The following is a 10,840-nucleotide window of genomic DNA, read 5'->3' on the forward strand; positions in this document are numbered from 1 at the left end:
ACAGCCTGGAAAGAGGAAGGCTCTTTTCTACACCTGGCCTTTGAGCACCTGGGGAGACCCTTCTCCTACTATACAATTCTGGCTGTGAGGTAAAAAAGGAGTCTTCTGAATTTAAAGGAAAATTTATATGTATATAAATTTCCTTTTAAATAACAAGAGCCACTCACAATGAGCATTGGGTGATATATGGAAGTGTTGAATCATCATATTGTACACCTGAAACTCATATAACACTGTAAATTACCTATACTGGAATTAAAATAAAAAATAGATAGATAGATAGATAGACAGATATATTCAAGAGCTGTCAACTGGCCATATTAGTACATTGCATTTATACCGGGAACAGTGGAATGGGAAAAGTTTTCAATTAGCAATAATCGCGCCTCGGATAAACCTCATTGGCTACGATACTGCCACTGCGCAAAGCTTGGGAACAGTGGAATGGAAGAAATGCGTAAGTATGTGAGAACAGTTCTCACCAGAAAGAAGGCATTCCACAAACAGGAAGGGAAGAAAGATTCCTAGACTCTGAAACTAGGGTTCAGCAACTGTGGATCTCTGAAAAATCCTAGGGTTTTGCATCGTTCCTTTCTGGGACCAGCCAGGAAAGGGGTGGGCAGAACAGGGAAACCTGCAGGCGAGTTTGGGAGAGCCTAGAGCAGAAAGGACAACTGGGAGGAAGTGAACCTGACCCTGAGGGCAGCAGGCACAGCAGGTGCCAGAAATGTTGATAAGACTAGACTACTTGCGTTCCCACCAACAGTGTAAGAGGGTTCCCCTTTCTCCACAACCCCTCCAACACATGTTGTTTCCTGTCTTGCTAATTTTGGCCATTCTAACTGGTGTAAGGTGGTATCTCAATGTGGCTTTAATTTGAATCTCCCTGATGGCTAGAGATGATGAACATTTTTTCATGTGTCTGATAGCCATTTGTATGTCTTCTTTGGACAAGTGTCTGTTCATATCTTCTGCCCATTTTTTGATATGATTATCTGTTTTGTGTGTGTTGAGTTTGTGGAGTTCTTTATAGATCCTGGATATCAATCTTTTGTCTGTACTGTCATTTGCAAATATCTTCTCCCATTCCGTGGGTTGCCTCTTTGTTTTCTTGACTGTTTCCTTTGCTGTGCAGAAGCTTTTGATTTTGATGAAGTCCCAAAAGTTTATTTTGGCTTTTGTTTCCTTTGCCTTTGGAGACATATCTTGAAAGAAGTTACTGTGGCTGATATCGAAGAGATTACTGCCTATGTTCTCCTCTAGGATTCTGATGGATTCCTGTGCAACTTTTGTAGCAACATGGACGGGACTGGAAGAGATTATACTGAGTGAAATAAGTCAAGCAGAGAGAGTCAATTATCATATGGTTTCACTTATTTGTGGAGCATAACAAATAGCATGGAGGACATGGGGAGTTAGGAGAAGGCAGTTGGGGGAAATTGGAAGGGGAGGTGAACAATGAGAGACTATGGACTCTGAAAAACAATCTGAAGGGTTTGAAGAGGTGTGGGGGTGGGAGGTTGGGGGAACCAGGTGGTGGGTATTAGAGAGGGCACAGATTGCATGGAGCACTGGGTGTGGTACAAAAACAATGAATACTGTTATGCTGAAAATAAATTTAAAAAATGATTAAAAAAAAGACTAGACTACTTGATATGAGGAAGTAGAGAGGCAAAGTAGGGAGTTTGGGGGTAGGGAAGGAAAAACTGAAACAAGATGGGATTGGGAGGGAGACAAACCGTAAGAGACTCTTAATCTCACAAAACAAACTGAGGGTTGCCCCGGGTGGAAGGGGGTATAGGGAGAGGCTGGGGGGGTTATGGACATCGGGGAAGGTATCTGCTACAGTGAGTGCTGTGTGTGAACCTGGAGATTAACAGACCTGTACCCCTAGGGCTAATAATACATTATATGTTAATAAAAAATTTAAAAAAAATTTTTAAAAAGAGAGAAAAACAAAAACTCATATGTAACAAATGAAAAAGCAAAGAAGTGAACCTAAATCCAACTAATTAAATAATTACATAGAACATACATAAACTAGGGGCACCTGGGTGGCTCAGTGGGTTAAGCCCCTGCCTTCAGCTCAGGTCGTGATCTTGGGGTCCTAGAATCAGGCTGTCTGCTCAACAGGGAGCCTGCTTCCTCCTCTCTCTCTGCTTGCCTCTCTGCCTACTTGTGATCTCTTTCTGTCAAATACATAAATAAAATTTTTAAAAAAAGAACATACATAAACTAAACAATACAATTAAGAGGCAGACTGACATATGCATATAAAAACAAAACACATTTATATACTGTCTACAAGAAATAAACTTCAAATATAAAGACAAAAAAAAAAAAGACTAGACCACTTGATACCACCCAGCTTACTCAGGGACAGCACGTGATGCCTATTCCCGTCTCAGTGCCAAATATTGCTGAACTATCCTCACCCTCAGCCTCGTCCTCCATAAGGAAGAAATGCTGATTTTTGCCCCTGCATTTAATCCAAGGAGATGGTTTGTTCAGGTGACCCCGACTTGCAATATTAAGTCTTCTACCATTGGCAGAACTGAGTGCCGGTGCCACTGAGTGAAGTAATTTCAGTTATGGAGGGTCATAAACAATTTTATCTCCTCACATCAAAGTTTCATAGCCTGGTAAAAATTTATACCTACAGGGCGCCTGGGTGGCTCAGTGGGTTAAGCCGCTGCCTTCGGCTCAGGTCATGATCTCAGGGTCCTGGGATCGAGTCCCGCATCGGGCTCTCTACTCAGCAGGGAGCCTGCTTCCCTCTCTCTCTCTGCCTGCCTCTCTGCCTACTTGTGATCTCTCTCTGTCAAATAAATAAATAAAAATCTTTAAAAAAAAATTTATACCTACAAACAATTTTAAGCAGAGCTGAAATAGAAACTTCTATTGGCATGAAACCCAACCTTTGTTACTTAAGTTTTTTTAAAGCTATATTTATTTAATGCGGCGGGGGGTGGAGAAAGAGAGAGAGAGGAGAGGGGCAGAGAGAGAGAGAGGGAGAGAAACAGACATCCCACTGAGCATAGAGCTTGACACAGGGCTCAATCCCAGGACCCTGAGATCATGACCTGAGCCAACATCAAGAGTTGATGTTTTACCAACTGAGCCACCCAGGTGCCCCCTTTATCCAACTACAGTTCAAAGAAAATAATTCTATTTTATAGCTTCATACTTAAAGCATTCTTTTCTTTCGTAAAAGAGTATTTTTTTTTCAGTAATCGTACTACAGTTTTTTCACTGAGGCCAAAGTGAAATTAGACTTTACAGATTAATTCTATATATATTTATCTTAGGAGACTTTGCCCCATTTTCAAACATGAGGTGATCATTGAAAGCCCCATTTTCCATCCCATAGCCTGCTACCATCCTTGATACAGAAGAAAGATAATAATCTGGATCTGCTCACGGAAAGAGACCCAAAGTAATTTATTTTTATGGCATATCAGCGTATTGCAGAGGAAAATTCGCAAGGCCAGGAATCAGTAGACATGGTGTCCCAGCTTCCCGTGTGGGAGTTCAGGCTCTGAGTGAGAGTTCTGTCAGCTTGTTGGTGTGCTGTTCCTTCCCCCCGTTTGTGAAATGTAGGGACTGACAGAGATCTCCAAGGCAATGCTTTTCACACTTTAACGTGTGGACCTTACCCAAGTGTGTGGATCCAAGGGAGAACCTGACCTTCTGCATTCTGACCAGCTCCCAGGAGGCTGGTGATACACATGCTCAAACCACACTCAAATACACACTGAGTAACTCCAAGGGACAGCCCAAACCCAAAGGTTTTATATTTTGTTAACTCATGTATGTCTTCAAATACCACCATTGTGAGTATTACTCAGGCATCAGAGAGGATGAATATCCAACTTTTGCGTTAACGTGGATGGGACTGGAGGAGATTATGCTGAGTGAAATAAGTCAGAGAAAGTCAATTACCATCTGGTTTCACTTATTTGTGGAACATAAGGAATAGCATGGAGGATATTAGGAGAAGGAAGGGAAAAATGAAGGGGGCGAAATGGAGGGGGAGATGAACCATGAGAGACTATGGACTCCAGGAAACAAACTGAGGGTTTTAGAGAGGAAGGGGTGTGGGGGGGATGGGTGAGAACAGTGATGGGTATTAAGAAGGGCACTGATTGCATGGAACACAGGGTGTTATATGCAAACAATGAATCATGGAACACTACATCAAAAACTAATGTATGGTGACTAACATAACACAATAAAAAATAATAAAAATGTACTGCCATTGTTCACATTCTTTTTTTTTTTAAGATTTATTTATTTATTTATTTGACAGAAAGAGATCACAAGTAGGCAGAGAGCCAGACAGAAAGAGAGGAAGGGAAGCAGTTTCCCTGCTAAAAAAGAGCCCGATGCGGGGCTCGATCTCAGGACTCTGAGATCATGACATGAGCCAAAGGCAGAGGCTTAACCCACTGAGCCACCCAGGCGCCCTGATTGTGCACATTCTTAAAAATACATTTTGGACAGTTAGAAAAGATGCATATTGTTTAAGATGATTAGGGACCGGGATCGCTATTAAGGGTTGCAGATCACTATAAACAACTACATAAACACACATTTCTTCTACAGCCCTGGCTCTCGCTGCACATTCGTATCACCTGCAGTGCCTTCAACAACTACCAGCGCCTGCCCACCCACCCCCACTTCTCTGCACACCAGAATACAACTGAACTGGTCTGGGGAGGGGCCAAGCCAGCAGAGTGTTTCTCAAAAGCTCTGCTTGTCTTGTGATTCTGATGTGCAGCCAGGATGGAGAACCCCCGCAGGCCAGCCTCTCCGACTATGAAGGCACTGCAGGTAGGGTTAAGTTGTTTTTAAAGCTACTCACAGCTGTTATCCATTAACTCAGGCCATTCTCGTGGAAAGCTTAGTTTAATTATGCAACTTACATAAACATTTCACTTATGAATTTGTAATTCAATAAAGGTTCTCAGCAAGAGAGATGATACAGAGAAACCTCTAGCTTAGTTTGGTCCTTCTTAGAAAAAAGAAAGAAAATGTCCAATTATCATGTACACTGTGGCTCTGTGGAGCACACAGGCTTTAAGGGAGATTTTTGTCCACTTTCTCATCTGCAAGGCTTAACTTTAAACAGTGAAGTTTTATAAAGTCAGCAGAAGCCAGCCTGGAAGTTCAGATGTAATCAGAATAATCCCTTCTCAGGGAACAAGTCTTTCCAGAATGTTGCCATGGTTAGGAAGCCTCATTGTCAGTTGAAATCCTGGCTACAGCATTTTCTAGCTGTATGATTTGGGCAATTGTCTTAATACGCAAGTTTCCTTTTTTGGTAAAATGTGATAAGGATTAGGCTGTAAAGATTAAAATGTGTTAATGTATATAAAGTGCTTTTTGTACAATGATTGTTTTATAGTGACTATTATTAATATTATCACCTGAGATTAGAAGTGGGACATTCCTGGGGTACCTGGGTGGTTCAGTTGGTTAAATGTCTGACTCTTGAATTCAGCTCAGGTCATGATCTCAGGGTCATGAGATCAAGCCCAACTTAGGGCTCCACCCTGAGCATAGAGCCTGCTTAAGTTTCTCTCTCCTTCTCTGCCCCTTCCCCACTCCTTCAAATAAATAAATAAATAAATAAATTCAAAATTTTTTAAAAGAGAAGTGGGACATTACTCTTTACCCCTTTAAAATTACATTTTAGCATTGCCTCAGAAAGACTACAACTTGTGTGTATTTATTTAGAGAACAATGAAAATAGTGTGGCTTTGGCAGGGGTGAGGGAGTCATAAAGCTGGAAAGGTAAGTTGAGGCTAGTTTTTGGCAGACCTTACAGGCTAGGCCAAAAGAGTCTAGATTAATCTTGTTGGCAATGGAGAGTTTTTCGAAATTGTTGAGACAGAGAATGACATGACCATTTTCCTGTTTTAAAAACAGACCGGTGCAGAGTTCCAATGGGGTTTGCGAGGATCTTCCCTCTTCCGAAGCTGCCAAGAATTTCTCTGCCCTAGCTTGACAAGTGATACCACCACAACACTTAGATTTGCAGGCTGTGGTTTTTCTGAGGCAAAGAAGGACTCCCAAACCACTGATATTTCCATTTCTGCCCCAAGAGAGAGACCGCTGAAATAAACCTTGAAGTCCTAAAACACGTTCTAACAACTCCCAGCTAACTGCGGCCCTGAAATAGTTTTAATTTTCCCTTAAATCTTAAAACATATCTGTATTATCTAAGGCACTTGGGAGATTTACCTCCCAGTGCCCCAGCACAAGGCAATAGAATGATGTCCTGGGTCTTCCAGGAGCTGATGAGGGCCCTCCAGATACTATGGGGATTTCATTTAGTTGCAAGAAATTGCTAGCCTACTGTCAAGTAGCTCATGGATTTAGGGTCCAAGAGTTTATAACTGAGACATCGGGGTCTGGCCATATATGATGCAGAATGTGAACATTTTTACAAGCTAAGAATTTTGCCCAAATCATCTCCCCTATGTTAAAACCAGAGTATGTAGGGGCACCTGTCTGGCTTAGTTGGTAGAACATGCAACACTTGACCTCGGGTTCATGAATTCGAACCCCACTTTGGGCACAGAGATAACTTAATTAAAAACTTTTTTTTGAAAAATAGAGTATCTAAAATTAGGTAGCTAGCCTCTAGGCTTCTACTTAAGGGAAAGGAAAAACACTCTTAAATAAAACAAAGATATTCCTTCCTACTCAGAAGTGGGAGGTATTTAGAAAGTGGAGTTGAAGTGATGTAACTTCTAAACCCAGTTCTTCCCCAATTTGGGGAGGGTCATTTAACACTTAAATTTCTTTTCTCCCCCCAAATAAATGGTAATAATCAATTCTCAATCACCCAGATGTGCAAAAGCACACCAAATGCTTGCTGAGTGCTTAGTATAAGCTAGAGCCTGTGTTTTAGTCATTTCATTCTACCAGAACCCTACTAACTAGAAAATATCTAGCCTGTATTATAAACTCACTTTGGAGATAAGGATACTGAAGTTTAGAGAGTTTATGTAACATGCCCAAAGCCACAGTAGTCAGGATTCAAACACAGAATCTAGAGTCTGTGTGGCTACAATCGAATGCTGTCATTGCACGGAACCAACTGAGAGCCTCCTGGGCAGAAATCAGAGGGCACAAAAAGATGCCTACCACACGGGTGAATCTTCAGGAAAAAAGACATTGATGTTAAGGTAGTGCAAGGAGTGAGAAAGAAGACCGTGTTGCCAGGGTCAAAAACACTTGGGAGAAGAGAGATATGGAAATGGGGCTGAAGAAGCAAATACATGGGATTTCACCTGGCAGAGAGAGTGAAGACATTCTAGGTGGAGGAACAGGTGTGAACAAAGGCATGGAGGCAAACACCTGGTGGACTTGGAGAACGTCACTACGTGCTTTACTAAAGGAGTGTGACAGAGGCATGGAGATTAGCTCCAGGGAAGCCTAAGGGAGTGACAAGGGCCTGAACCAGCTGGTAATTGGAGAAAGAGAAAGTAGGAGAGAAATTTGGAGACATTGAGGAAAAATGCTGAGAATTTAGTTCCTCTTTAAGGCTATGTCCAATTCAGCTTTGTTTCAGGAGCGCCTTGCCTTATTTCTGGCACATAGTATACTCTAAAGTCATGTTTGCTGAATGAATAAAGGGGAGAAATTGTTGGAAAGAACCAAAGATGGGAGACAAAGTAGACAAGGTGTAAATAAGTCAATAAATGTTATAAAAGAATCTTGAGATTTCATACATGAGTAAACGGTGGACCCGTGAACTTGAATAGAAAAGTCAAGAAGAGAAACTGATTTGGAGGGTTGCCAGGCTACTTCACAAGGTTCTGGTGAAGGCAAAAGCGAACGAGGTTAGGAGGACACTTCTGTAGCTCTATCTGAGGTATACATGTTTGCATTTATTTATTCCTTAAATATTCTTGAGTGTTCTTTGTGTTGTGCATTCATTCAAAAAATATTTCATGAACATCTATGATCTGTGTTATAAAGATGAATAGAAGACTTGTCTGAGAAACTTACTGTTTAGAGATTGAGGTAGACATGAAATACAGTAAGAGCCAATGTTTATTGGATATTGACTATATGCCAGACAAAAATGCTTTGCGTTATTGATTCATTGTATCCTCATGATGATCCTATACAGGATATGTTGTTACTATCTGTGATTAGTGGACTAATAGCTCCCCTCAGATGCCCAAATTTCATTCTCCAGAACCTGTAAGTATGGTATGTTATATGGCAAAGGAGAATTAAGCTGCAGATAGAATTCAGATTGCTAATCAACTGACATTGAGATTGAGAGAGTAGCCTGGGTTAACAGGTGAGTCCCATGTAATCGTAAGGACCTTAAAAAGTGGAAGTGTTGGGGCGCCTGGGTGGCTCAGTGGGTTAAGCCTCTGCCTTCGGCTCAGGTCATGATCCCAGGGTCCTGGGATTGAACCCTGCATCGGGCTCTCTGCTCAGCAGGGAGCCTGCTTCCTCCCCTCTCTCTCTACCTGTCTCTCTGACTACTTGTGATCTCTGTCTATCAAATAAATAAGTAAAATCTTTAAAAAAAAAAAAAGTGGAAGTGTTGGGGAAAGCAAAAGAGCAGATGGAGTCAGAGAGAGATGGACACAAGGCTGGGGAGATATCATGTCTCAATCTGCCATTGTTAGCTTTGAAGATGGAATGGAGTTCTAAATCAAGGAACAAAGAACATCAGCAGCTTCTAGAAGCTGGAAAAAGCAAAGAAACAGGTTATCCCCTAGAGCTTCCAGAAGGAACCCAGGCCTGCTGACACATTATCTTAACCTGGTATAAAAGACCTGTTTTGGACTTCTGACCTCAAGAAATGTAAGATGATACATTTTTGTTGCTTTTAGCCCTTAAGTGTATGTTACTTTGTTATAACTGCAATAGAAAACTAATGAACTACCTTGTATTGTTTTATTTAAGAAAAAGTCTATTAATGTATTTTATAAATTTTTACTTTAGAGATAAGGAAACAGAGACCCAGAAAGACTTTTATTATCCAAAGTTTGATTACTTAACGCTGTTCTTTCGTGAGGGCTTCCTGGTCTTTCTACCTCTCAGGCCACCTCAGGTTCCTTGCAAGTTCCTTTACTTATAACTGGTCTCTAAGTGGTAGTGTTTCTCAGGGATTTCTCCTACATACTTTTCTTTTTCTGTTTGAATATTTTTCCCAAGTGATCTCATCCATTCCTAGGTTTTTAAGTACTGTTTGTAACCTGATTACTCCTAACACGATACTTCTAACTTTGTCCCCTCCTCTGAGCTCCACAGTAGTAAGCTTGTCATCTGCCGACTTGACCTCTTCGTTTGGATAGCTTGCAAACAGGCCAAACCTAACCTATGTTCAAAACAATCCTTTTCTACCACAAAAGGGCTCCCCACTGCCATGTTCAATTACACTCGTCTCAAGTCAAAAAACTGAGCGAAGCTTTAGCGCTCTGTCTCTCCCTCCATCTCCATGTGCACCCTGCCAGCGACCCATCCATGTCTTTTCTGCCTTCACCACTACCAACTGGTCCAACCCACCACCACTTCCTACCTCGAAAACCACAGTAGCTTCCCCACACCCTCTCTGTGTATATCCTTGTTCCTCTGCGGATCTGTTTTCTTCACCACAGTGAGTGTCCTTCTTAGGTAGTAAATCAGATCTTGTCATGTCCCGGCTTAACACCTTGTATGGTTTTCCATTCTACTTAGAATGAGATCCAAACTCCTTTTCAGTGACTCCTAGAGCCCTGCACAATCCAGCTCCTGCTTACTTTACCGGCCTCACCTGTTACCACTTCCCCTCATCCATTCACCTTCTTCCAACCCCACCCGATTTTTCTCTGAAGTTAACCTCTGAATTTCCTGCCTCAAGAGCTTTGTATCTGCAGCTTCGTATTCACAGAGCACACGTGAGCATGCACACACCCATGTGTATGTCTTTCACCTATGTATTACCCATCCTTCAGTGTTCAGATTACATGTATCCCCTTTACAAAAGTCGACATCAAACCATGCATTTGGTTTGTTCAAAGCATCTTTATTCTGCCACCCATCCCCTCTCCAACCTGATTCTCTATCCTGGCCCCCATTTGTTTCCTTTTAATACTTACTGCAACTTGCAGTAATTTGTCATTTTAATGACTTGAGTTTTTTGCTCTTTTTGTCTTTCTGGCATGTTAGTTCCTTAAGGTCAGGAACTGTGTCTGTCTTGGTTACCAGTGCAACCCCAGAGCATTATGCCTGACACACAGTAGGTGCTCAATAAATATTGACTGTTGAATAAAGGTTGTATATACAAACTTAGTGATGTTTAAAGTGGTACCGATACACTCTGTACCATTATCTATAACTTACCTACAGTAATGTTACAACTACTTAAATGGCGAATTTGACTTTAAATCAGTTACTGATCACTAGCCTGTTGAATTTATATTTTATAATATCCTTTTATTCCATTTATTGTACTTATCTATACATTAAATTGACTATGCATTTAAAGGTAAAAGTTCATGTCATAAAAAATTTAAATGTCATGTTATGACAAATTTCATATCCTTGTGTGTGTGTATACATATGTATGCATATTTTTTCCCTAAAAAATCTGAATCAATTAGCTTCTTTTGGCCTTTATACTTATCATAAAATCACATGGTACAGAGTAAGAAAATATATATTTAGAATAGATCCGATCAGCACACAACAGCATATTTCTTCCCAGAGTCAGAGGTACTAATGAGAAGCTTATGTACCAGATAGGGTTTTTAGGAAATCCCCAATGAGAAATAAGAACTAAGATATAAATTATTCAGATCACGTGTCACAAATTACTAATGCT

The 10,840-nt window shown here is 41.0% G+C and overlaps 1 pseudogene; it reads right to left on the reverse strand.

Moving 5' to 3' along the window:
- Window positions 1-316: 316 nt before the first annotated feature.
- LOC125105705 (uncharacterized) lies at window positions 317-431 on the reverse strand (annotated as a pseudogene).
- Window positions 432-10,840: the final 10,409 nt, after the last annotated feature.

The sequence above is a fragment of the Lutra lutra genome, chromosome 7 (genome assembly GCF_902655055.1).
Source record: "Lutra lutra chromosome 7, mLutLut1.2, whole genome shotgun sequence".
NCBI lineage: Eukaryota > Metazoa > Chordata > Mammalia > Carnivora > Mustelidae > Lutra > Lutra lutra.